The following is a 26846-nucleotide window of genomic DNA, read 5'->3' on the forward strand; positions in this document are numbered from 1 at the left end:
AAAAATGTCTTGAAAACATTTTTCAGTATCAGGAATAATCCACTTCACCTTTTAACACACTGTTTATTTTCCTTTCACAGAAGATTAATGCAACAATAAATGCTTGGTATAGTAAGAATAAAGACAGCATGGATAATCTCAAAAGGAGAACTTTTCTTTTTCCCTTAATGTAACTTAGTATTCAAAATAATATTAAGTAAGTTTGCCAATGACACTAAACTGGGAGGAGCTGCCAATTCCCTTGAGAACAAAGAGCCCCTACAGATAGACCTTGACAAATCAGAGAGATGAGCAATCACCAACCATATGAAGTTTAACGTGGAAAAGTGCCAGATTCTGCACTTGGGATGAAGAAACTCTAGTTGTGTGCATAGACTGGGGAATGAGAGGCCAGAGCAGCTTTATGCAAAGAGACCAGGGGGTCCTGGTCCATGGCAAGTTGAACCTGAGTCAGCAGTGCCCTGGCAGCCAGGGGGACCAACCCTGTCCTGGGGTGCATCAGGCACAGCATCACAGCTGGGCAAGGGAGGGGACAGTACTGCTCTGCTCTGCACTGGAGTGGCCTCACCTTGAGTGCTGTGTGAAGTTTTGGTCACCACCATATAAGATGTCAAATTATTAGAGAGTGCCCAAAGGTGAACAAGAAGGATGGTGAAGGGCTTTGAGGTAAATCTTTGTGAGGAGTGGCTGAGGACACTTGATTTGTTCAGCAGGAGATTGAGGGGACACCTCACTGCACTTTTCAACATACTCACAAGGGAAGTGGAAGGGCAGGTAGCTACCTCTTCATGACCAGTCATAGGACTTAATGAAATGGCCTGAAATGTGGGAAAAACAGGGCACCCCTGATGTCTGGGAGAGGAATGACGAGGAGGACTCCATTATATCAGAAGGCTAATTAATTACTTTATTATAATATATTATTGTATACTATATTACACTGAATCTGCACCAAGCACTCAACTCAACTCAACTCAACTCAACTCAACTCAACTGGACTGTCAGCCCAACACACACACACACATGGATTCAATTGGTCAATAAATCAAAACCCTCACACCAGAATCCAATTACCAATTTCCTTCAGGTAAACAATCTTCCTCAATGCATTCCACTTGTGAACAAGAGGCGCAGCAATTGAGATAAGAATTATTTTTTCTTTCTCTGAGGTTCAGAGAATGCGAGTCCCAGAAAATATCCTTGGGAAGTTGTTCAATGCTTTTCTCTCTAAAGAGAAATGTGGCTACACCTGAAGTTGTTTCAGGGGAGATTTAGGTTGGATAAAAGGAAAAGGCTTTTCAAACACCAAGACGATGTTTGAGCACTTGCATCTGTGCAAAGTGGTCACAGCACTAAGCCTGTCTGAGTTCAAGAAGAATTTGGATAATGCTTTTTAGGCACACGGCATGACTCCTGAGGTGTCCTGTGCAGGCCCAGCATTTGGGCTTCATGAACTTGGCAGGTGCCTTCCAACTCAGCATATTCTATGATTCTATGACTTTTCTATACTTTTGATTTTTTTCTAACTGTTGATAAAAACCTATTATGGAGTGGCAGCTTGCTATCAAATGACCCTTTAAAGGACTGGTTTATAATCCCATATCTAAGGACCCTGTATCCCTCTTGGTCTAGTATAGATTTAACATCTTCCCCTTAAAAACTCACAAAAAATAATTTTAAAAAATCAAGTTTAAAAGAAAAAATCTCAAGCCCATTTTCTTTCCCCTACTGTCAAACACTGAACAGCCCTCGTTGTAACAGCAACTTGTGTCCTGGGCTGTTTTTGAAGTGTTACCAGTGGGTCAAGGGAGAGTATCCTTTTGCTCTGTTCAACACTGGGGAAGTTGCACTTGGAGTTCTGAGTTCATTGCTGAGCTCCCCAATGCAAGTGAGACATGGACACAGGGCAAGGAGTCAAGTGTATCACCACTAGGAAGATTAATATACTCAAACTGGAGCATCTCTCATATCAAGAAAGGCTGAGAATATGAACCACTCAGGCTGGAGAAGAGAAAATTCATAAGGATTTTCTCAATGTGTGTAAATACCTGAAGGAAAGGTTTACAGAAGAAAAAGCCAGGCTCTTTTCAGTGGTGGCAAGGGACAGGACCAGAACAAAGGCCCTGTCAATGGGCACAAAGTGAAATACAGGAGTTTCCTTGTGAGGGTGGCCAAGTACTGGCACTGGTTGCTCAGAGATGTTGTGGAGGTATTCATCTTTGGAGGTATTAAAAAATTATCTGGATATGTTCTTGGACAAAGGGTTGTTGGTGTCCCTGCTTGAGCAAAGGTGCTGGACCAGATGGCCTCCACAGGTCCTTTCAAACGTCAACCATTCTGTGACTCTGTGATCTCTTCTGAGTATGAGTATTGGTGATGATCAGAATTGGTAGTGTTTGAGTGAAACAAGAAGCAGTGAACTCCATTCTAAATTTATATTGGATCACTAATAAGCTTCACAAACTTTGGAGAGTGATTTTTTTCCTGAACTCTGCTATTCCTGTACATCTGACACAACTTCTGCACACAATGCTTTCAAACTTCTGGCTTAGTCCATGTATTCCCCCTTCGACCATGGTGAATCTTCTGCAGAGATATTTCTAACTTATTGTCCACCTCCAAGTTCTTTTACTGATATCATATCCATCTGGTGGTGCTGTGCTGATGCCATTATGTCTCCTGCTGAGCACTATTCTCTTGCTTCTTTGTAGCATCCTGTCTGTATCCATCCTTTGAGGCAGGGAACATCTGGTTTTTATACACTGATTAACCTTGAATGGAGACTCCAGGGCTCTCAGGTAATACAAACAGATGATGACGATAGCAATACAATGTGAGGCTCCAGTCTAGCATATTGATTTCACCTACATATGAATATCAAGTTTTGGAACAAAATCTGGTGTTTCAAAATTTGTTTTTAAACTGTTAAATATTTCCCTGGAACAATTAATCCATCTTTGCTTTTCTAGCTAGTCCAAAATTGAGATATTTAAAATTTTCCTGTTCAAATTGCACTGTACTTTACACCTACCAGATGGAATTAAAGAATACTTTCTATAGGGAAGTGAAGCACAAAAATATTTTCATAGATTGTGAGAGGAAAGTTTTGCTTAGAGGCACAGAAAGCCTCTAAACTTTTTTTCTTTTTCCTTCATAAAAAATAAGAACAATTACTTTTTTTACACAAAGATGCCATCAAAACCATTCTACACAATTGTGCAGGCCTTCTATCCTTGAATAAAATACAGTGGAAAGAAGTCAATAAAGGAATCCAATTTTAAAACATCAAGAAATTTATAACGGTTTTTAAGAGCAAAGGAGGTCATATCCTTTTGGAGAATATCAGTTCTAGATGTCAAGGATACAACATACTTTTAATCATTATTTTTCTCACTGATTTTGTTGGGCCTTTCTTACTCTAGATGTAACAATTTTAGATCCCTAGTGAAAGCAAATGGAAGAATTCAGATGATGCCAAAGGTAAACTTGAGGAAAAAAATGAAAACTGACCACAGCTGGATAAATCCTCTTCTTTAGTGTTAATTCAGATAAACTGTTGGTATTTTCTTTTTAAAGACAGTTTAAGCACTGCATGGAGCATTCCCTTTCTAGAAAGAGTAGTACATCATTGTAAAGTAGGACTTGAATAGGGGAGTTGGAAACTTGGTTCCTAACTTCAGTCTTAGTGAGACAACCTATTCAAATTTTACATTTGTACAATTTTCCTGCTATCAGGGAAAAATGAAGAGTGTTAATAATGTGGAAGAACAAGATAGCTAGCACTACTGCTGGTTGCTATTTTTTTCACCATACAAGAAAACAGGTACTGTTTTTGTCCTCTCCTAAAACCCCTTCTGCTTGGGGTCATAGCCAGGCCCTGCAGCCAGTACACTCTCATGCATCGTACCAGCACATTTTGCTGTGCCACCAGCTACTCCCACCCATCCACAGCTCCTGTTAGAGCATCTCTGCATTTTCAGCAGGGCAATATGCCCTGGGACAGGTAGGCTTCCCAGTAAATGGAATAGCCAAGTTGCCCCTCTGAAAACAGCAAGCTGGAAACCAACCCCTTTCAATGGGAGGTGTTTAGGCAGCTCAGCTGGATGAAATGAGCACACTGGCTCTCTGTGAGAGGTTTATGCAGCCAGTTGTATTACCAGAAGTGGAAGGTCTGCCTTGGTTTAGTGGCTGCTAACAATGGAGGAAGTCTGCCTGGAAAGTGGTTTTTGTGTCAGTGGTGTGTGGTGGGTTGACTCCAGCTGGATGTCAGGTGCCCACCAAAGTTGCTATATCTCTTTCCTCCTCAGTTGGATAGAAAATATAATGAAAGACTCCTGGACTGAGAAAAGGACAGGGAGAGACCTTTCATCGTTACCATCATAGGCAAGACAGACTCAGCTTGGGGAAATTAATCTATTACCAATCAAATCAGAGTAAGGTAACAAAAACAAAAAACTAAATCCTAAACTGTCCACTCCTCCCTTCTTCCCAGGTTTAACCTCAGTCCAGATTTTGTCTATATCTCCTTCTCCCCAGTGGAGCAGGAGAATGAGGAATCAGGGCTGTGATCAACCCATCACACATTGTCTCTACTGTTCTCTCCTCCTCGGGGGGGGGGGGGACGATGGGACGACTCCTCACACTCCAGCTCCAGTGTGGGGTCCCTCCAACAGGAGACAGTCTCCACAAACTTTCCGAATGTAAGTCCTTCCCCGGGTTTCAGCTCTTCTGCTCCAGCACGGTCCCTCCCTCAGGGTGCAGTCCTTCAGGAGCACACTGCTCCAGAGTGGGTTCTCCATGGGGTCACCACTCCTGCCAGCAAACCTGCTCACTGTGGGCTCCTCTCTCCGTGGGGCCACAGATCCTGCCAGGCCCCTGCTCCAGCACAGGTTTCCCACAGGGTCACAGCCCCCTTCAGGCCTCCACCAGCCCCAGTGTGGGCCCTCCCCAGGCTGCAGGTGGATCTCTGTTCCTCCATGGACTGCAGGGTCCCATCCTGCCTTACCCTGGGCTGCACCACGGGCTGCAGGGGAATCTCTGCTCCAGTGCCTGGAGCGCTTCCTCCCACCCTTTCTGCCCTGGCCTTGGTGTCTGCAGAGCTGTTCCTCCTGCATATTCTCACACCTCTCCCTGGCTGCTGTTCCAGAAGTTCTCCGTTTCTTAAATCTGTAATCCCAGAGGCACTACCACCATTGCTGATGGGCTTGGCCTTGGCCAGCAGCAGGTCCATCCTGGAGCTGGCTGGAATTGTCTTTGTTGCCCATGGGGGAATCTTCTGGCATTTTCTCACAGAAGCCACCCCTGTGGCTCCCTCATTACCAAAACCTTGTCGCACAAGAGCTCTTGCAGCAAACACAGGGGCCAGCACTGGATGCCTGCCTGCCTCATCCAAGTCCTGCAGGCACTGTGGGGCAGGCCTGCCACAGCTGAGGAACCTGAATGTCTCTCACCCCTCCTGGCAGACTGAGTCCTGCCCGACACCAACAGAGGCAGCCTAGGAGGAGACTGGGAACGCCATCAGTAACTCTGATAGCAAGGTTAGACAATGGTGAACTGCACACCCAGTTAAATTAGCAGGTGTTTAACTCCATGTTCCCTCTGCTCTCTGAAGTGGTGGCTGTGGCTCCAGCGTGAGCTGGTCACTTGGAAAGTGTTTGTCTTTGCGTTGAAGATCAGTGTACAGCATGCCTACAGGAAACAAAAATTGGGAGTTATAAGTCATCAAGACAGGTGTTATTTTCTGACAGGAATACAGTGATCTAGTTTATTTACAGCCAGTCATAACAGCAAAAGAGCAGAACATAAATCTTGAAAAGGGTGTCAAAGGTGGAAAGACAGCTGTGGAAGAACATACATGCCAGGAGAAAGTGTTGGAGACTGTGATTATTCTTGCCTTATTTATCCCTACATATTTTAGATGCATTATTAATTCAAATTATATGACTGTGATAACATGTCTTCTGTTCTGCAGATGGGTTGTCAGGAAATGGAAAGTCTGAACTTTCTTGGTGTAGATATGCTGTAGCAAAATTTAACATATAGGAAAAAGAAATTGTGAAGAAAAGAGTCAGCAAGGATCACACAGTTCAGTAGAAGATGGCCCAAATTCAAACTCCTTTTAAGTGTTTTCATCACTACTTTTGTTTTGTATTTCTGCTGGCTATCATCTAGGTTATACACCATCTGAATTCATAGGGATGAAAGTTGTCCTTTAAAAGCAACCAGACTTTTCATTATATGAGTTACACATCAAAAATAGATTAAATAAAATAGAGTGTCCGTGAACACATCCTATCTTTCCTTCATCTAACCACAGAAGTAATGACTCATTTTTATGACACAGATGATATTGATATCGATAAACTATTACTTCTGGTTCTTAATTTTGATTCTTAATCCAATTAATTAAACTTTTTTTTAATAGTTATACATTCTATTCATGGTTGCCATGGAGAGTGAAAGTACACAGTGTAACATCAGTTCTGAATCTATTAATATGAAATTATCAGTTTGGTTATGTTTCAGCTATTTTACCAGTAATAACTATGAAAATGAAGAGAACCATGATGTTTATATGACCATTATGTGCTGTTAACCATAAATGATATGGCAGCCATGTGATTTCTTGACATTTATTAGGAGATTCTGTTCAATATCATAAAGAATTTGTGACCCCAAAATAAAAAAAAACTTATATCCAAAAAAAAAAAAAATTATATCCAGAACACTCTCATCCACTATGTTAAGAATGTTTCTTATCTCTTTGTACCTGAACTCAGCCAGGATTCAGTCAGTCAGAATGTTTTTATCTCTTTGCTCTGCAAAGAGACCACATTGCTGCAAAAGAAATGTTTTGCACAGACAAGTGGATCCAAACTTTTCCCCCTTCACAGTGCCCAAAAGCTGCCATTATTGGAAAGGAGGTGATCCCTGCCATTTGTATGATATCATGGTAGTTTGTCAAGTTGCATCAGGTGACTTTGAATCTCCCCTGTCCTGTGAAGAACAAATAGCTGCTGATGGGCTCTTGTAAATCTGAGCTACAGCTGTAAATGAATTTTTAACATTTAGATACCAAATAGAATACCTAATGGCAAAGATTTTTTTTTGTTTTTTCTTTAAAAACATGCATGTGTATTCTCTCAGGTTGGAGCAAAATTTGCTGAAGTGGTTTTCTTTGGTTTTGCATATCTATTTTTAAGAGAAGTCTCTCTTTAAGAGAATCTATGACCTCAAAAGTTTTGAAATACACACAAATAAATGAGTAAAGGAAATTAAACCCTTGCAAAAAGGAAATGGAAAAGCTTATCAAGTATCTGTCCAATTTTGAATACTAGACTTTTTTATCAATAGTCAATGAAGAAGTTACAAACATCTAAGACAGCCACTGATAGCTATTGATATTTATATACAGATCTATGGGAACTGTAATAATGCTAAATATACTATGAACTGATCCTTTTCAATCTGCAATTTCATGCACATTCCAGAACGTTCTACTCCAAGGAGCAATTCATCCATAGCGAAAGCAGAATATATTTCATAAGGTAAAGTTGCAGTTATGGTGCACCTGTGGTTTTCTCCCTTCCCCCTTTAGACAGGAATATGCTACAGGAAGCAGCTAGGTAAGGCCAATGTGATTTTACAGAGAAAAGTATTTCTCATGGATGTCAAGATAACAGTTGCTATTATCAGCACTCATGAGGAGAGATCAGAGGACTCTCAGGATATACTCGCAATCTGTCTTGAATGCATATATTTTTTAGGGTTTTGTCTTTCTTTTTAATGCAATATTATATACATTTTATATATATGTAATTATAAGATTTTAATATTTTAAAATAAGAATCTCACTCAAGTAATATTTCTCTTTGTCTTCCTCTTATGAGGAAAAGAAGTGGCTACAGTAACATTATTTCTACATCTTTGTAGAAATTATTTTTTGACATAATACTATTTTTTAAATTTTAACATTATATTCTTCTTATATTGACTTGAATACAGACCCATGACTTTTCACAGCTTTTAGATGAAAAAATCCCTTTACATTTTCTCCCTCTCATTGAGTCAAACCTCATCCTCCTAAGCGGCAGGAATGAAAGTCTTCAGAGCAAAGAGTTGAATATTGCTAAACTAGTAGCCATGAAAATTGATTCTATAATGTATTCCAAAATTACATGATCTTCCGTGTTATTTTGGGCCACCTCAAAAGTTTATTCAGACAGACAAGATAGAAAGTTACATGATGAGTGAAAAGATTCAGTAAAATATGACAAGGAAATTGCTTAGATTTAAATATGAGCGTTCACAAGAAGAGAGGAGATGTGTTATATCAGTCAGTGTTTTAATTCTCAATAGATTTTAGAGTGATTATCTTATTTTCTGAAGAAGCACTAAATCCACCAAAAATCAAATTTCTTAAATGTCTTAGCAGTAATTTGCAAGGAGAAATATTGCACACAAGTTCATTTGGTGGATAAAATATGGAGCTCAAAGTTAAATTATATGAGGGAGCATCCATAAATATTCTGGTAACTTGACTGGACATTAGGTGAAATTCAGTAACAGACAGTGTTCATAAAACTCAAATAACAACCTGACTAACTTCCTGCTCTGGAAAAAGGAAAAAAAGAAAAGGAAAAAATTAAAGTGGGAGATAGCCCAAAGTTTAATTAATTTTCACATACAAAAGTAAATGTCAATTGGAGGGCACTTGAAAACTCTTCTTGAATTTTTTTTTCCCATACTCACATATTGATAGAAGTAGCACAGTCTGATTTGATTCAAAACACTAAATCCCAGGTAAAGGAGAAAAAATCTCCAAAACTATGAAAGAAAAGCAGAAAAAATGTCATTGTTCTTTCTTGATCCAGACTGGCCTTGCAGTACCAGTAGTTTCAACATTTTTCTGCAGTATTTTGTGAGCAACTTTCACATGACATAAGTGATAGAAAGCATTTGTGAAAGGTACTGCATAAATGATTTCCCACATGATTTTCTGCTACTTCATGGGTTACAAAATCAAATATCCATAGCTTTCTGTCATACTGAGGTGAAATAAGCATAAGAAGCACCCCATTTGTCTCAGTTCTTGACCAACCTTAAAAATAAAAAGGCACTGTTTGCACTTACATACAAACAAGGACAACCACATAGCAATGCAAAAAGATCCCTTTAGTGTTTTTCAGCTTTGGGATTTTGACTCAAATATTACTAGGGCTTTAATTGCTGACAATTACATGTTTTCAATGTAAAATAAAAATCACAGTTCTACATAGTCCATCGTAGTTTACAGACTGACTATTGCCTTTGAGCCTTAATCAGTATATGTTACCAATCTCTTTGCTGTAGTGCTTGCAGGAGTTAAAACTGGAGGCTAGCTAAACACATTGGTTTACACCACTTTATTTATGTTTCTTTATGCTTCATATGCTTCCATAGAGCTTCACAGCAATCATCCATTTCCCATCTGCTTATCTGAGAAGCAGAAGGTTCAAAAATACCAATACATACCAGACATACAAATCATTATTACTGGCTTTGTCTGGCAGTCTTAAAAATGGTAATGTTCAGGTGCATACAAATCATCTGTTGTTTTTACAGAGAAGTAAACTCTTGCTAAGCAAGATTTTTAAAGCTGTTTTTTTAAAAGCAGGGCTTCAAGACATCATTGGGACATTGGGAATTTCCAGTTCGCTATCTGATACAATACAGACAATTACTTTACACACACACACACACACACACACACACACATATACACATACACATACACATACACATACACACAAATTAAAATAGCTACTTTAAACATAAGTTCTGTTAGTTACAAGGAAACAGCCTAAATTACTTCAAATATATGACACTCAGTAGAAATTCAGTAGAATAAAAAAAGAAGACAGAGAAATGGTAGAGTGCACATACAATTCCATCATTAACCTTCAGTGCTGTGGGGTTTACTTCATTCTGTAATGGACCAAAAAAATCTCAAAGCCAAAAAAACAACAACAAAACCCCTCTATTACTCTTCAAATCAGGAGAAACTTCTCCACATTTAAGAAAAGATTATTGAAAAACATCTCATAACTTACATGATGTGCAGAAAAAAAAAATTATGAGAATTAATCTCATAGCTAATGATAACTCCATCTGATAGTGCTTGGAATTGACAGAAGGGAGAGATATTGAAACAAATCAAAACAAGTTTATGCTTATAATAATTACGGGTTGCTTTCTCTACCTTTTTTCTCTTGAAGCAATAAGTAACTCAGAAAACTGATCCCAAATAGGGTTATTTCCCAAAATGACACTGACTTGACATTGGAAAAAAAATTAGTCTGATTTCTTACCTTACTGAGGTGCTGGCTGTCAGATTCATTTATTCTTCAATCATGGGATTATATGAAAAACTGCTATCTATAAATTGACTAGGTGTTTGAAAGCACCTGAATCTTCTAAATCTATCTAGCTTCCTTGGGAGTCCAATAATTTCACCCTGAGGCAAGAAAAAATGTAATAATTTTTCCTCTCTCTGAATTTAAATTTGCATAAGGCCAAAGAATCCTCAAAAAATGGGTCTTCTTCAGAGCTGATCCTTCTTGTTTCCCCTTTGCTGTGGGTCAAGGCATTCTGTTCTGCCTTCTCTAAACTGAAACTGTCACATATTGACTGAATTAAAGGCTCTGTAAAGCTACAGGGCAAAATCTACTGAGATTCAGAATGTTTGTTGGAAATATTATTTCCACAACTGCAGCTTAACCTAGGCTAGGAAAAAAACCTAGGCTAGGAAAAAATATCATATTTGGGAGTGTATAGAAAGCAAAGCAAAGAAAAACAAAAAACAGCTTATTGCTTTTCTACCCCTCTACCTGCAAACACAAGTTTGATGAGGAAAAGTCAGCACAGGGAAGAGAAAGAAGACTTCTTTTTACAGGTAGACTGACAGGTCGGTCATTCTATTCCCCTTCTTTGCATCTTGTTATCAAATCAGACACCCTTGGAAAGCATTTTAGGTTGCTTCATGATGCAGGGAGTTTCAATATGTTTCAACTTCAGGTTTATTTGAGAAGAATGTACTGGAATTAGACCCACTCTCTCTTTCTCAGCTCTTTAGTCAAGCAGACTGTTTTTCCACCTTCACAAATGAAAAAATTCATAAGGCTTGGGGTGTTTTGTGGTTTCATTTTACATTGCAACATCATCCTGAAATCCTGCACAGTTTGGAGCACCCATCTCTGGAATGATACATTAAGAGTAGTGTCATTTTTCCAATATTAAAAAAAAAAAAACAAAACAAAAAAAAAAAACAAAACCAAAAAAACCCCACAAGATCAGTTTAGGAAACAGAACGCCTCTGATTTTTGAAAATGTATGGGCAGTATGTGTGACTTATTTTATTCAAAAACTTTATAGAAAGCTCTCAGATTGTAAGAAAAGCAAAGTCTGAAATTAGCATGGGTGTTTAGCTTAGCTTTATCTCCAGACTGGCAGATAGCTGCCTGTGAAAAGGTTTTAAGTAAAGTTCTTGATTGTAGGTCACTCCTCAGTGGATAAATCACAGAAGCAGGCACAGATAAGGCACATGATTGGCTGTTCTCCTGCTGAGGAGAGACTGCATTAAGTTAGACTAATGAATACTGAATCATTTTCTCATCCTCAGGGTGGACACCCCTGTCAGGGCTGAGTCACTGTGCAAGCAGTATGCTGAAGTGATTTAAAATGCAGCAGCCTCTAGTGCTGGTGACAGATGGATATAAACTTTGGGCATGATACACACTCATTTCTAGGCCTTCACAAGCCACCAGTACAAATATACAAGAAAACAAAAGACAAACTGTGACAAAAGCCCCCCATTTGTGCATATTTGAGGAAAGTGTGAAGTGGACACTTTTTCACAGCCTTTTCAAATCACCAAAGAGGACTCTCTTCCAGGGTAGTCAAAGATGGATACTTTATTCCAAGGTTACCTTGCTGCTATTTTTCTTTCCAGAAGACTGCAGAACCCCCTGCAATAAGCAATGTGTTACCTCTGCAGAATGAAACCGCATCTTTGACATTTTCTGCTGAAAAGTCTGATGCATTCACCACTTTACCTCCTCTGTTGGAGGTATTATAGAATCAAAATATAGATATGAAAACCTGGAGGTACATTTTGATTTTCTCACTTGCATTTTAAATAGAAATAGGTGGTCTTGCTTGAGAGAGAGAAGATAAAAGGGTAACTTCAGCAGTACCCAACACTGAAGGAAAGGACTGATTGAATGAGTATTATTAGACTCTGGGTGAGAAATCACACAATATCTTCCAACTTGGCTGAGAGATAATGTCTTATGGGCCTGACTTTGCCTTGGATTATGATTTCTGTTTGTACAATCCTGGTGTTTGGCATGGGCAGCTACTCACAAGCCTTTCAAGTAGGGAATTTTGGTGAGCTCCCAAAGGCCTTTCATGGCAATCAGTGACCAGCCTAGGAAATATGCTGGCTCATACTGCTTGCCAGGGGGACTTTCATGAAGGTCCAACTGCTTGCTTTCAAAAGTTGCCTTCTGTCGAGCCTTTCAAAAAAACTTTGCACAAAGTGTGCAACGTGATTTATTTCTCTGTGGTGAACCCTCATTAGTCAAGAAGGGAAAATAATGCTGCCTTGGCACAGAGCACCCACAGAACATATCCTCTAAGGAATGCTATTCATAAAAGAAAAAAGGATAATGAAACTTCATAATATACATGCACAAATTCTTCTAGCCACTCTGTCAAACCGTAGCCTATGGAAACCTAAATTGGAAAGCTGCTTAGGAAAGGAATCGTGTGGCAAAGGGTGGCTATGAATAGTCGCCAGCAGAATAGCTTTATGGAAACAATAGCTCTAATACTTGCATGCTCTTCTATGTCATTTAAAGCATTGCTGTTGATTGTAGAAAATGAGACTTTTAAGCTGACCTTCTGTTTTACCATTGGGGAAGCTAATGCTTACATTGCAAGGGGAAAGCTGGCTGGTTGGTTTTTATTATGGTATGTGCCACAAATAAGCATGTCAGGAAGGTCTGAAATTTCATCTCATCCAAATCGATTAGTGTTAATGTTTTTCTCATTATGATTTCATCAGGATTAATTAACGGAATCTGTGAATAATATGCTGCACATATTTGATATGCAAAACCAAACCAACTGTACAATTTATGTTTCCTTACAGCTGGTGCTTTCCATATTCAGTTAGGAATATAGACTACATGTCCACGGTGTAGACTAATGCAGCTCACCTTCCTGGGCCATGAAGTGCCCTGCATGTCAGTGAAGCCTGTGCTAGCAGGTGACCCTGCTGGAGCTGACAGCTCTGCCCTGCACAGCCAGCCCAGAAAGCAACAGACTCATTTCCTTACCAGCTCAGGAGTCCAATGAATGTTTACATTATATTGGTACAAATATGTCTTGGCTATTGAATTTTAAAATAGTTCAGGGTAAACTTATGAAATGTCCAATATTTTTTTTTCAGACTCATGCAGTGGTCACTCAGAGCACTCTATGCCAGTCAAATGACTGGCATGATTCATCAGTAAGTATACACACCAGACACAGGAGTGGGCTGCTTGTAATTTTCAGGAAAGTGCTCATGAACAGCAGAGAGAAACTGCTGTTGATGGCAACAGTAGTGTCCAATTAACCCCTCTCTAAATAAATATCTGAATTTTTAGAGAAGCCATTTTTATGTGTCTTTTGTAAAAATTTATTTTGTGGGCAGATCAGAGGATAAACATTTTATGTCCTTTGTACCTTTTTAAAAACATGACAAACCATCTTTACAGGCAATAAGATCTTGATATTTTGAGGCACAGAAGCAAAATAGTGCAAATCTGTTTTCTGATTTCACTGGTCTTGGCACTGGCTCCTGGATATTTACATCTTAATTTCTTCCCCTCAGATGTGGTATTTGATTTAAGTGTTTGTGAAAACTAACACTTAATCTGACAGTCCTGTAGACTGAAGTCTTCCAGTTATTCATCCATTAACTACAAAGTTCAAGTTTCCCTTTCAAATTAAGTGCCTCTATCCATGTTGGCCAGACCACCTCGAGGGAGGAATAATTTAGATCCCAACCACACTCCTACCCCATCCTCACTCTTGCAAATGCCAGCAAGAAGCCGATCTGTGCCAGCTGTTGCATATTTCTGATGGACACACTTGTCTATAGGAAATAATGTGATCAGGTAACTTCAAGAAGATAAAAATTTCAGGGTATCACCAGTCTGGGCTGGACTTGAATTGATGCTCCAGGAGTAAATTATTGTCTTCCATTATCAGTCCAGATATACTTTGGATTTTCTTTGGAGCTCTAAGAAGTATCTTAGTGAAAGTAGACTGTTTTTTAAAATTAAATTTACTAAGAATTCTGTGAAGAATTCGAATTTCAGTCTATATTAACTGCATTGAGCTGTGGTTTATACTTAATAGGTAAGGAAAACAGAGCATAGTATGCAACTTGTTATACCTGGTACATAGTGTCAGGTTTTGAAACAGCTTGCATTTAATCTGCACCTATACAGTGCAGAAAGAATCCAGAAAGAAGCTGAAGTTTGCTCAGCTAAATCTTTTTTCAGGCAGCTGAGAAGGTTTTCAGGGAGCTGAGTTTTTCACTGATTATTTTCCCCACTTTTTCATATTTTCAAAAAAGGCATAAATAAAAATAGATTGGTTCTGAAGTAACAGAAGGCCCAACACAGAGATGATGAAGGTATTCCAGTCATATGGATTATGGGAGAAATCCAAAACTTCCAGGTTCTCATTTTTCCATAAGAACCAATTCTGACATTTAATTATATAGGTGGAGATATGCCAGAGGGGGAGCAAAGAGGAGATTCTTTCCTATCTGTTGTTGCAGCTTGATTGCTTTGGTGCCACACATACTACTGGCACTGCACTGCTGCATCTATGAAGAGCCTCACTCTTTTGGGGGTAATTGAGACAGAGATGTGGTAGATTCTCCAGAAGATGTATTATGCCTCCTATTTGCACTGTTGCCACCAGTTTGGGATGGAAAGGAACTTGGTTAGGCCTTCAGCATGCTGTACATGGCACACTTGGTTCTTGGTGTGTGACCACAGAGCTCACCATTCATGTTATAAAGGCATGTTTCTGGATTATTGATTTCTCCAGTGTTTTGCACTACTTCAAGTGCCCTGAAAACCCACTGTATTCTTTTTTCTGGTGGAGAAAGTATGAGTGCTGCTAGTGTGGGCTCTAGTGAGGGGTTGAGAAGGCAAGTGGGACAAATGCTCTCAGGGGCAGTGGGGATGCATGTGCTGCATAACTGAAGCCTTGACAACAGCTGGCAACTAATGCCAGTGCTGTCATATGTAATGACCAGTCTGCAAATTCAATCCAGACTGCCATGTCAAACAAGAGACCTTATCCTATTGAATTTGAACCATGAACTTGGAAAAGAACTCACAGTAGATGAGACAGAAAGGCTAAATGCCTACATGCCTTTCCCTGTTTCAACTTCCTACCGTCCTCTGCTGCCCAACGTGGTTTTATTGGCTTCTTGTGGTGTTTCGTTAATGAACCGACCAAAATCCTCCAAGTTTTACTTAGGTAGAATTTTTCTTCCACATCTTATTCTTTTTCTGTCTTTTTTCCTGTCTAGAACAACAAGCCTTATGCCCTTGAAAAAAATCTTGACAAACAACCCTGTGTTCTGCTTTGCCAGCTGACTGATGGATTAGTTACAGGTACCCTTGCCTAGGCTGCCTCTTCTGCAGAGCTGCCAACAGCACTTCCATATGAATGAGTGATCACCAGCACTCACAGTCTTCTTCTGCTGGACCTGTATCACTTTCTACCTCTACATAGATGGAGATACCTGGTTAGACAAAAGCTTCAATCAATTTATGGTTTGGAGCCTGTCACATACAATGTGAGTCTGAAGTATTAAACTCACAGGAGTTGAAACACATATAAGGAAAACCTAGCGCTTGCTAGCCAAGTGCAAATAGCTAGTCCTGTAATGATCTGAGAAATTTAAGTCTCTCAGCTGGAATCCATCTATTTTTCCCTTGTGTTAAGGCCTTGGGTTTATTATAGTGGTACTTTAGCCTACTAGCAGACTGAAAGCAATATGAGACATACCCATTGCATTCAGGAGGGAAATTTTGCACATTGTATGGATGCTGAAAGCTTTTTTCTTCCTAAAAGGCAGGATTTGCCAATTCCCCAGTCTGCAGTGCTTTTCTGGGAATTTTGAATTTTAAACTCCAGCCTTCTGACTAACAGCTCAGGACAAAAAACTAATTCCTAGCTGTATCCTAAGACTTGTCTTCAGTCTGTAGAAGGAAAATTTTCACTGTGGAAATCTCTTTTTCTCTGAGGTAGAGGTTGCACTACAGGCTAAAGAGAGAAAACCCAGTGCCTTTTGCCCCTTGCCCTTTCCAGGAAGGTGCACTGGGGAGTTCAGGCAAGTATTTAAGTTAGTTCTGCTTGAAAGCCTTCTGCCAGATGAGTGGCTCCCACACAAAAGAAAAAGAAACAAGAAATAAAGAGAAGCTGGATGTGGAGAATTTGTAGTCCCTATGCCACTTTTGTCACCAGAGTTTTCCAGGGGGGCAAAAATGCAGCCTAGGCAGGAATTCAGCCATACTTTGCACCAGTGAGTGCATCTCTGAGTGCTGCTGTGCCAGTTTCCCTTTAGCTTTCTCTTTTTTTAATCTCGGAAGAACCCTACAAACTAAGGCAAATATCTTAAATGGAGAAACAGATAATGCAGACAGAGCACGCATGCAAATAGCATGCAGAACCATAGAAAATATCCCAGAAAACATTATGAGGTTGTGTTTAGGATAGTTGCAGCTAAACTAGACAGCCTGTTAATGGACAGTAGGAGAGTGTAGTTTGGAGCAGGCATTTCCACACATTCATAAAAGATTGAGAAGCCTTGGGAGGTCAACAAATAGTTTTGTGGATTATCAGATCCCATTGACCAGTTTTGCACATAATATGCTTCTATTATAGTGCATATGCCCCTTATAGCCACTCACATTCACCATGATCTTTAAAGCCAGTGGCAACTCACTAAAAAGTCAGCGTGCAGTACGAGACCCTTTGGTTTATGATTAATATATTTCCAGTTCAGCTTCAAATTTTGCAAAAGAAGGCTTCTCAGCATGCATCAATAAGAGATTAATCTTACATCCTTCTCAAAAATAACTGCTCATAGTTTTTCTTGTTTGTCAGCAGCTGCCCTTTTATTCTCAGCAAGTAACTTCCTGTTATGCATATGATGTGCAGATAGTCATTCTTTCACTTTTAGATCCTGTGGTGGGCAGATTTAGTAAGCAGTGCTCCTTTCAACCTGCAAAGCACTCTGTCAAAGGCCATTTCATTTCTTAAAAGAAGTTAATAGCACAGTGGATCCATTTACTTAGATTCTTTTTTTTATTGTGCCCAGCCATCTTGGTGTTGCAACACAAAAACCTAATGGACAGTTAAGGTTGTGCAGAGTCATTAAAAAAGCCAGATTAAATCTTGATTTCTGCCAGACATAGGTGACTGGAGGTCAGGTACTGCCATTTTTGATTTTACAACTATTAATACTGAGTTTGGAAAAGGATAGGTAATTTATTTCTCTTTTGTTAAAGCATGGGTAAATATATTCATGTCACTAAAACATTTGCATTATTAAAGTATTTGAATGAACATGAATAAATTACTAATCTGAAAGGCTGTAATTATTTTTGCTCAGACAAGAATAAATAACTTTTTTGCAGCATCTTTAGGCTTGGATGATCCTTTTGCCCTTGTGTATTTGTAAACTCATATACCAGTTGAGTCACCTGGATCGAAGCCACTTTTTAATAAGACATAGAAAAAATAAAGTACATTTTCTGTCAGCCTCCTCTGCTAGAACTACAAAAATAATTGCACTTGATTTTACCTCTTTGGAAAAAAGGAACAAAACAAAATAAAGCAAAAAAAAAAAAAACCCAAATACCACACTAACCCTTAATTTACTTGGAAAAAACAAAATGCTGTTAACCATCTTCACTGACCTTTCTCTCAGCTGACAGTTGATTGTGACAGACAAAGCTGAGTAATCAGCCAGCTGTGGTAAAAAACAAAGCCAGGTACCTGATGCAGTCTGATTCTGAGCAACCATTTTTGATACCTGTGGATTCCTTAGGAATGCTTCAATGTTTTGAATATTTTGTCTTTCTGTCCAGACACTGAAAAAAATTTCAAGACTTTTATTCACAGAAAATATATATTTCATTTCTGAATATACAGAGTTGAATTTAAAAGCATTCTTGTTTCCTTTTTTCCTCAAAACTTTTTCTTTCTAGCTTTGAGAATTCCAAATATCTCTTGTGTTCAACATTTTCTCTAGAACAAGAGGTAGCAGACTAACATTTGAAGGAACTGACATGAAAAAAGATTGCCTTTCATTTTAGATGTCTTTCTTGCCAAAACAAAAAAAAAGAGAAGAAACACTAGTTGAAACATGGTAAATTATGATTGGCTGTAGGAACAAAAAATTCACAGTGAGGCTGCCCTGTAACAACTTGTCAAGAGATGTTGCTTTGTCTCCAGTCTTGGAGATATTCAAAACTCAACAGGACATGGCCCTGAGCAAGTTGATGTAAGTTGTCCTTGCTTCTGAAGAAGCAGCAGGAGCTGAATAAGGTGACCTCTTCCAACTTGAATGATTCTGTAGCTCAGAGCCTTCCACATGACAGCAAAGTGCTGTCTACAACCTTTGTCAGTTCTCAGATTTTAGATTCAAGATATAATTATCTTGAATAGATTGCTTTGCATAGATTGCTTTAAATTCTAGAGCAAGAAGTATTACATATATTCATATTCATGCCACTGTCTTTATAGAACAAATCTGCAATCATTTGTTCCTTGGAAAATTGTTCATGTAGCAAGTTCTTGTTCAAGCAGGAACAATCCCATAGAAGTTTGTAAATTATGTTTTGGTGGAATGTTAGGATTAGATTGTGCTGGTAAACAGAATATATAAATGAAATATTCTCCTTTAAGTTTACTGAATGCTTCATGATAAGTATATTCCACATATTATATATGTGTACTACATATGAGATTAATTTACTGATAACTATTTCAAAAATTAGGATGTCTTTGGAAATCAAAGAATGATAATGGAACAACTGTTCATGACTTCCTGTGGCATGCGGTGAAAGAATCGAAATTGGTCTGGAGGAGTTCAAGTCTGGTTACCATGTTATCATACATGGTTTGTACCTGCTGCAGGCAATAGTGAAATGCCTCGGCAATTGAACAAGCAAACATAGATAAAGATCTCATTTGAAGAATACTTTTTCCCCTTTCCCCCCCCTCCTTCTCTGCTGTTTTTTAAAGTTGTTCAGCTTAACATGCTGGAAATATCCGATTTGGTTTTACCTTCATTTGATAAGGAAATCACTAATGATTGGATGGCAAAGGATGGTGAAATTAGAAATATACCCCTCAATATTTAGTTTGTCTCCCAGTTTTACTTGGTTAGCAAAGTTTCCTCTAGAAAAGGCAGAATGAAGAAAAGCATGAAATCTGACTGAATTTATTGTCAAATCGTTGGTTTTGTCATACTCTGCCTTCCTTTCTGACATTTTTTATTAAGCAAAATGTTAAGCAAGAGATATAAATAATGTATTATTGGAGGCATCCTCATCCATGATTTAATGGTACTAAAGATAGACTTCCCAGCTTTCCACAGGGAAAGGGAAGGGAAGGGAAGGGAAGGGAAGGGAAGGGAAGGGAAGGGAAGGGAAGGGAAGGGAAGGGAGGAAGGGAAGGGAAGGGAAGGGAAGGAGGGGAAGGGAAGGGAAGGGAAGGGAAGGGAAGGGAAGGGAGAAGGGAAGGGAAGGGAAGGAAGGGAAGGGAAGGGAGAGAAGGGAAGGGAAGGAAGGAAGGAAGGGAAGGAAGGGAGGAAGGGAAGGGAAGGGAAGGGAAGGGAAGGGAAGGGAAGGGAAGGGAAGGGAAGGTTCTGAGCAGCAGCAGCACATCTAGTTTTACTAGGTTAACAAATTTTAGGAATGCCTTAAGAATATGGATGGTGCAGTGGAAGTAATGGAACATGGTAGTCCTGTGCAGTGGCTGTCTATGATCCTGTTTTCCCATTTATGCTTTAGGAGATGTTTGCTATTTGGGAATAAGATGCAGGAGACTGCTATAGGAAAAACACTTGTCCTGACCTTATCCTTACTCCATAACATGAAAGTAAAAGAGAATTTCAAGCAGCATGGATTGTCATAAAATCATGCCTCTCCTGAGGGCAAGCCAGTAACTTAGGAATTATCCCTGCATCCAGATTTGTTAAGAAAAAGAAGACACGGCAGAACTGTATTTCATAAATGACTGATAATTTAAATCACATTCTGTCCAGTGCTCATCTAAACCATTGACTAAATTACATCACCCGTCACAGCTCTTGGTTGTCTTTCAAAGGCAACTGCTCCACTAGGAAGGTGAAAAGGCAACTGAAATAATACAATGTGTCATCAAAATAAAATGTGATACAATTTAAGTTTATTGCTACTCAGGGAATTCTATTCCAGCATCTTACCTTCTTTGTCCAAAAGGGAGATAAACTAGTGAGCATTGACACTTCTGGTCAGAAATTTTCAGTTATTATATAACTGAAATATAAGTGTTGTTTATACAAGACAGAAGTAAAATATATTCCCTCTAGACAAAAGACCATTAGCCTTAAAACTTTCATTACTTCTTCTATCCTGAAGATAAAAACTTGCATTATTTTTCAAGAAAAAAAGCCTTGAGCCTCTAGCAGAAGATGCACAGCCTCCTCACAGTGTTGAAATTTTAAACATTGCCTCAGTTGAGGCTTTAACTTGCTTTTGGTGCCTCTATGTAGCATTAAGCATATTTTCAAAGGTCAATTAAGTGGTTAATCATAAAATATCAGGTTTCTGTGATAGTGGCACTCAGTACTAGCTGCTCGCATTACTACAGATCCACTCTACACACCCACCAGAGACCACAGTTGGGGTTTGAGGGTCTGTTGCTTTTGACTACAAAGTTACAAGGCAGATTGATGGTGTCTCTGCAAAGAATAACTGAGTTGAGATAAGCTCAATTAGTCACTGTAAGAAATCACAGGAAACAGAAGGAGATGAGTCTGAAGCAAGCTAAGGTGCTTTCTTATCTTTGACACTTCACTCAGACTTTCCACAAGATTTCTACAAAGCCAAAAGATAAAAACAAATAAATTTGACTCAAATCCAGAAAGTATACTGTGGTTTCTGCAGTAAGGAATGTTTTTTCAAGACTCAGTAATGGCTCTCCAGTTCCCCAGTTTCCTGGAGTCTATAGCATGCATAACACCTTGCATTTTTTTCAAAGAATATTATTTAAACTAGGTGTTTTATAGAGACAAAAACCAATGGGAAAACATAATTTCATTAAATGCCACACACTGGACAGAGGTAGAACCCAAAAGACAGAACAGATGTCACATTAGAACAGTGGGCAGAAAAAGAATTGTCATGTAAGCAAAATAAAAAGGTAAAGTAAAAAAAATAAGCAGCTATCAAAGCATAAATACTTATAAATAATTTATTGTTCCTTATTTTCACAGAAGCAATTCCTTTTTTCCTTTCACAGAAGTAAAGCTTTTTCAGCACTGAATACTCTGTTGGCAGCTCAAAGCACTGCAAATCTTGAATAAATCCCAGGACCAACTTCCATGTTTTCTGCACTAAACCATGATGACAGAGATAACAGCTCAGCTGATTCCTCCCTGACCAGGCCCCAGTTCAGACCAACATAAATTTGGAATAGTTCAGTTGAAGGTAAAGAAGTTATTTTTAATTGATACTGTAGTAAGACAGAACAAGCCCTGACTCACAATAGGAAGATCAGATAATGTCATATATTGAATACAGACATAAATGCAAGGCTTCATTTACAGAGAAGTGAATTAAAAAAGTATTTAATATATTGTTTAACTATCATTTAATTAATTTGTTTAATGTTCTATCCATTGATAAATAATATTTGCATTGACAGCAATTGTACTCCTTGCTGTCTGCTCTGTACTGCTGTGATAATTATTATTTCAAAACAAAAGTCAGTCTTTTCCCCTCATTTGAGAGATACCATCCATCACATGAATTATGGATTTAGAGCATACTGAAGTCCATTGGAAAAACTCTGGCTTTCAGTAAGGTTTAGATCAGTCTTTTGAACAGGTCAGGATTCTTGTGGAAAATAATAGCATGAAACCTTGTGATTAACTCAAAATGTATAATGCCAGTGCACAGGAGATTTATTTGAAGGAATCACAAAATCTCAGAATAGATGAAGCTGGAAGAGACCTCTGGAGGTCATCTAGTCCACTCCCCTTGCTCAGGGAAGGGTCAATTACAGTTTCTTTCTCCAGGGTCATGCAGGAACATAACAATTTCTTTACTTTTAAATGACCAACTTTCCCAATTTACTTTTTTCTTACATAAAACTCTGTAATACATCTTACTCTGTAATTATTGGATCATTTTGAAAAATCTTTTGCAGCCTCTTGTCAAGAGAATGGAATCCTGTTGTGCATTTTACATTTAGTATTAAAATTTATTTTTTCACTGAATAGGTCATCAGGATTTGAAGTTTTAATGTAATTTTGCAAATTATTGTAATTATTTGTAATTTTGACCTTTTTATGGCTCTATATTTTGATTGCAAAGAACTACACTTCTTTAGTGTGAACCAGTGAGACTGCAATCAACGGAGAAAAGACTTAAATATAACTAATATATAATGGATATCTTTGAAGGGTAGGTAGATAAACACCTTCAAAATTGTCAAGATCTACCAGAAATGGAACACACTGAGTGCTTTGGCTATCAGATGTCACTGTTGAGCCTCAATGAAGATGGGATGCTAAATAGCCACCTATGTTTTATACAGATCATGTCCAATTCTTGTCCCACTGCTTTTAAGCTAAATGTTTCCACAGATTATTGTGCCCAAAATAACTTCTAGCACCGCTCCACCAAATATTTTCACCATTTGCCTGGAAGTTATTAGCTGGCATCCCACAACATCTATGTCCTCTTGAATCTGCTTGGTTTTTTTTGCATTGAGCACTATACAGCAATTAGCTGAAAATGAGACCAATTTCAAGCGATTGATTGATGTTTTCTATGAGTACATGATACTGGTTGTTGATGAGAGTTATATATTAATTAAAATCACATCTTCTCTTACTACTTATTACTAGTTGCATGTCAGTTAGAGTAGCCTTCATACTTTTATGTCTTTTGGTCACAGCAAAGACAGACAGACAAGGAGCAAGGGGCTGGAGAGAGCAAATCTCCAGGGTTACTGTCTGCTTAATGAGGGTGTTTTCCTTTGATCAGGAAAATAGCGGGTACAAATCAAGACAGGATTTTAATGTTAGTCTAATCGGAATCCTCATTTTATGGTTTCACATAGAAGGAGATAGAGGGATATTTGTTTTACAGGTTGTATTTGATTTCTTCTGTTCCTTTATTCTGATAAGGTCCCTAATTCAAGCGCATTACAATTTTCTCAAATTTGGAAGTGACTGCAATGTTTTCTATAAGTATATTCTCATATGCTAGAATTGAAAAATTAAAATTATGATACATTTTTATCATCTATTTAGTGTGTTTTATTGAATGAAAATTGCATGTATGTTTTCAAAAAGCTCTTATTTAAATTCCAAATATCAAAACATTTCAGTTTGAACTGCATAAAATAAAAAGTATTATTTTAGAGGGAGAGAGCGAGCTCATGAAACTGTTTTGAGGAGGGCCAACCCTGTCCTGGGGCCATCAGGTACAACGTCACCGGCGAGAGAGGATTGTCCTGCTCTGCTCTGGGCTGGGGGGCCTCACCTCGAGAGCTGGGAACAGTTCCAGGTGCCACCGTATCAGAAAGACATGAAGCTCTTACAGAGCATCCAAAAGAGTGCAAAGAGGATGGTGAGAGGTCTGCAGGGGAAGCTGAATGAGGAGTGGCTGAGGTCACTTGGTCTGTTCAGCCTGGAGGAGCCTGAGGGGAGGCACCATCACAGCAACAACTTCCTCATGAGGGGAAGAGGAGGGGCTGGCACTGATCTCTTCTCTGTGGTGACCAGTGACAGGGACTGAGGGAATGGCCTAAAGTCATTTTAGGAGAGGTTTATGTTGGATATTAGGAAAAGGTTCTTCACTGAGGGTGGTTGAGCACTGGAATAGATTCCCAGGGAAGTGGTCACAGCACCAAGCCTGACAGAGTTCAAGAGTTTGAACAACACTCTCAGGCACATGGTGTGATCCTTGGGGATGGTCCCATGCAGGGTCAGGAGTTGGATACAATGATCCTTGTGGGTCTCTTCCAATTCAGCATATTCTGTGATTCTGTGATTTGTGTCTTTTATATAACTGAAACATTTCTGAACCTCTTAGATTACTGATGTTTTTGTGGTGGGAAGAAAAAAGGAACTGGCAAAAAACAGTGATTGACAGTGACCTGGAGGCAGTGAGGGACATGGTCCATCTGATCTTACCTAAAATGATGTTTCAGATTTCACAGCTTACACTGAGAAAGCTCTGTTATCAATCAGTCATCTTGTTAGCAGTTGCAGTGGGCAGGCTAATTAATGATGCTGCTTTGCATAGATTTGAGGGATGAGTAGGAAATGAATATAACATAATTAGACTATTGTAAAGTCTCAGATTTGGACTGTTACTTCTGAAAATGTTGGTGGCTATGTCAGTTTAATCAAAACTAATAAATATGCAAGGATTTAATTTGCATCAGTTAATTTTGGAGCACAATCCCAAATACAGCTCTGTTAAATGCTGCTTTTGGAAGTATGTGCTGTGAATTCAGAGGTAAAGAGCATTTCCTACAGACTTTGATTCCCTGGGCAGAATGGGAACTCTGTTACCTAGGAAGAGCTTCCCAGTCTGTATTTTGCTGGGTGCCATCACAGTGGCTCAAGCCCTCAGCATCCATGCCAGTGTGAAATATGACACTGCAGGGATGACAGGACAGGGGACTGGGGATTCATTAATGCTGTGAGGGGCATCATAATGCCTCAGGATGCTGCTGCTTAGAACTGATTTGTCAGCAGGTCAGTCTTACCTCAGTAGACAGAGTGCTACATTCAGTTGACTTGCTCTGACTGTTTTCAACTTTTAACCTGTTTTGTGTTGGACTGCAGGGTTAAACTAATCATGTCGAGTAAATTTAAAATTTCCTTGCATATTTTAAAAGCATACAGACTTTGCAATTTGCACATCCACTAAATGGAAGCTATGTCAGTTTCTAGGAAAAATAAACACAGAATCACAGAATATTCTGAGTTGGAAGGGATCCACAAGATTCATTAAAGTCCATCTCCTGGCCCTGCACAGAACAGCCCCAATAATCACAACATGTGCCTGAGAGTGTTGTTCAAATGTGCATTTAAAAGATATTATCTCCAAACACACATATTAAAAGAGCACATATCCAAGGTTCAGCAAGGAGTACAACATGGAATGCGTCAATATTCCTGTTCCAAATCGCCAGCTTCAGGGACTTCATTGTATTATGCCAAAGACTGAGTTTATCAGTGTGGTGGTATTTTTCCAGATGGCACAGGGATAATTACAGGAGGTATTTTTTAGAGGGAAGAATAAGAAAAAAAATGAAAACCAAAACAAAAATAAATAAATAAATAAAAGATTATACTCTTCAGCTAGTGAGTCACTGATAACAGGCCAATATTCCTACCTGGCTCCTTCTAAGCTAGAGAGGTTTAATTTTTGCTGTCCTAAGGCAAGGATCAAGGACTCTTGAACAACTGACTTAGAAAGCACCAAGGAAGTTGAACCAGTTGTTCGCAATTGCTTGAGGGGAATCTCAGACATACAAGCTGCCAGCAAATGCTTCAAGAAGGCCCCTCTCTTTCCCCCTGAGTCCCTGGAATTAATGAAACTCATCAAAGCTTGCAAAGGAGGATGCAAATTCAGGGAAAACTTGATAAAAAGGGCCCGTGGCTCCTGCACGAGCAAATTACGTGTGCTGGTAACTAAATTGATGGGAAAGTCACAAACTCTGTTCACCAAACACAACAGAGATAACAGCAAATGTCACTTCTGTTATTTACCACAGTGCCTGCCTTTTTTGATTAACTGAGTGCCTGTTGTTTTTTCACAGACACTTGATTGTTCTAGCTGCTTGGCAATCTAGTCCCTAGTCCCTTGAAGCTTTTCCATGATGTTGTGTCAACTGGATTTTGTGCAGTAGAGCTCTTAGACAGAAATACTGACTGCAGAGCAACTCATGGCTGAGGAAAGTGAAACACACAGCTGAAATGAACTTACAAAAATCTGCCATGTTTCATCACAAATCTGTGACATATTGTACCCAGAGTTTTCCAACATGTAGTCAAGCTTAGAAATGTCAGCTGTACTGGACAAAAGGGTTATGATACAACTCTAAAGAATTTCATGTGCGCCCAGTGTTTTATAATGCTTTTTATCAAGTAATTTGGAATAGTAGGCAGCCCACCAGCAAAATAACTGTTTCAAGCTTAAAAGTGACTCCTGAACAGCCAGAGGAATGTGCCAAGGATCCAGATGTCACTAGGAAATTTCTGTCACTAGCTGATCGGTCCTGTGCCTGCCACCAAAAAGAGAAGGAATGGGATAATGTATTGTTCTATTTTTCTGAGGCTAGCAGTCTCTGCACCAATCTACTGAAATTCTTCTGCCATTTGAAGCAAATATTTTCATGTCTTTGCATTTTCTTACAAGCTAAAACATGTTTATGTGTCTCAGGAAGTGACGTTTCTAGCACTTAAAAAATGAAATGGTTATTTATTATTG

General features: G+C 38.9%; 1 long non-coding RNA gene across 2 annotated transcripts in view; it reads right to left on the minus strand.

The window, feature by feature from the left end:
* Nucleotides 1–892: 892 nt before the first annotated feature.
* LOC135442313 (uncharacterized) overlaps nucleotides 893–26846 on the minus strand; it is a 77826-nt gene continuing 51872 nt past the window's right edge. For both annotated transcript variants that reach the window (XR_010438657.1, XR_010438656.1), the window contains one exon: nucleotides 893–5688. This is a non-coding gene — a long non-coding RNA (uncharacterized LOC135442313). The remainder of the gene's footprint in view (nucleotides 5689–26846) is intronic.

Source organism: Zonotrichia leucophrys, chromosome 1A, assembly GCF_028769735.1.
Source record: "Zonotrichia leucophrys gambelii isolate GWCS_2022_RI chromosome 1A, RI_Zleu_2.0, whole genome shotgun sequence".
Classification (NCBI taxonomy): domain Eukaryota; kingdom Metazoa; phylum Chordata; class Aves; order Passeriformes; family Passerellidae; genus Zonotrichia; species Zonotrichia leucophrys.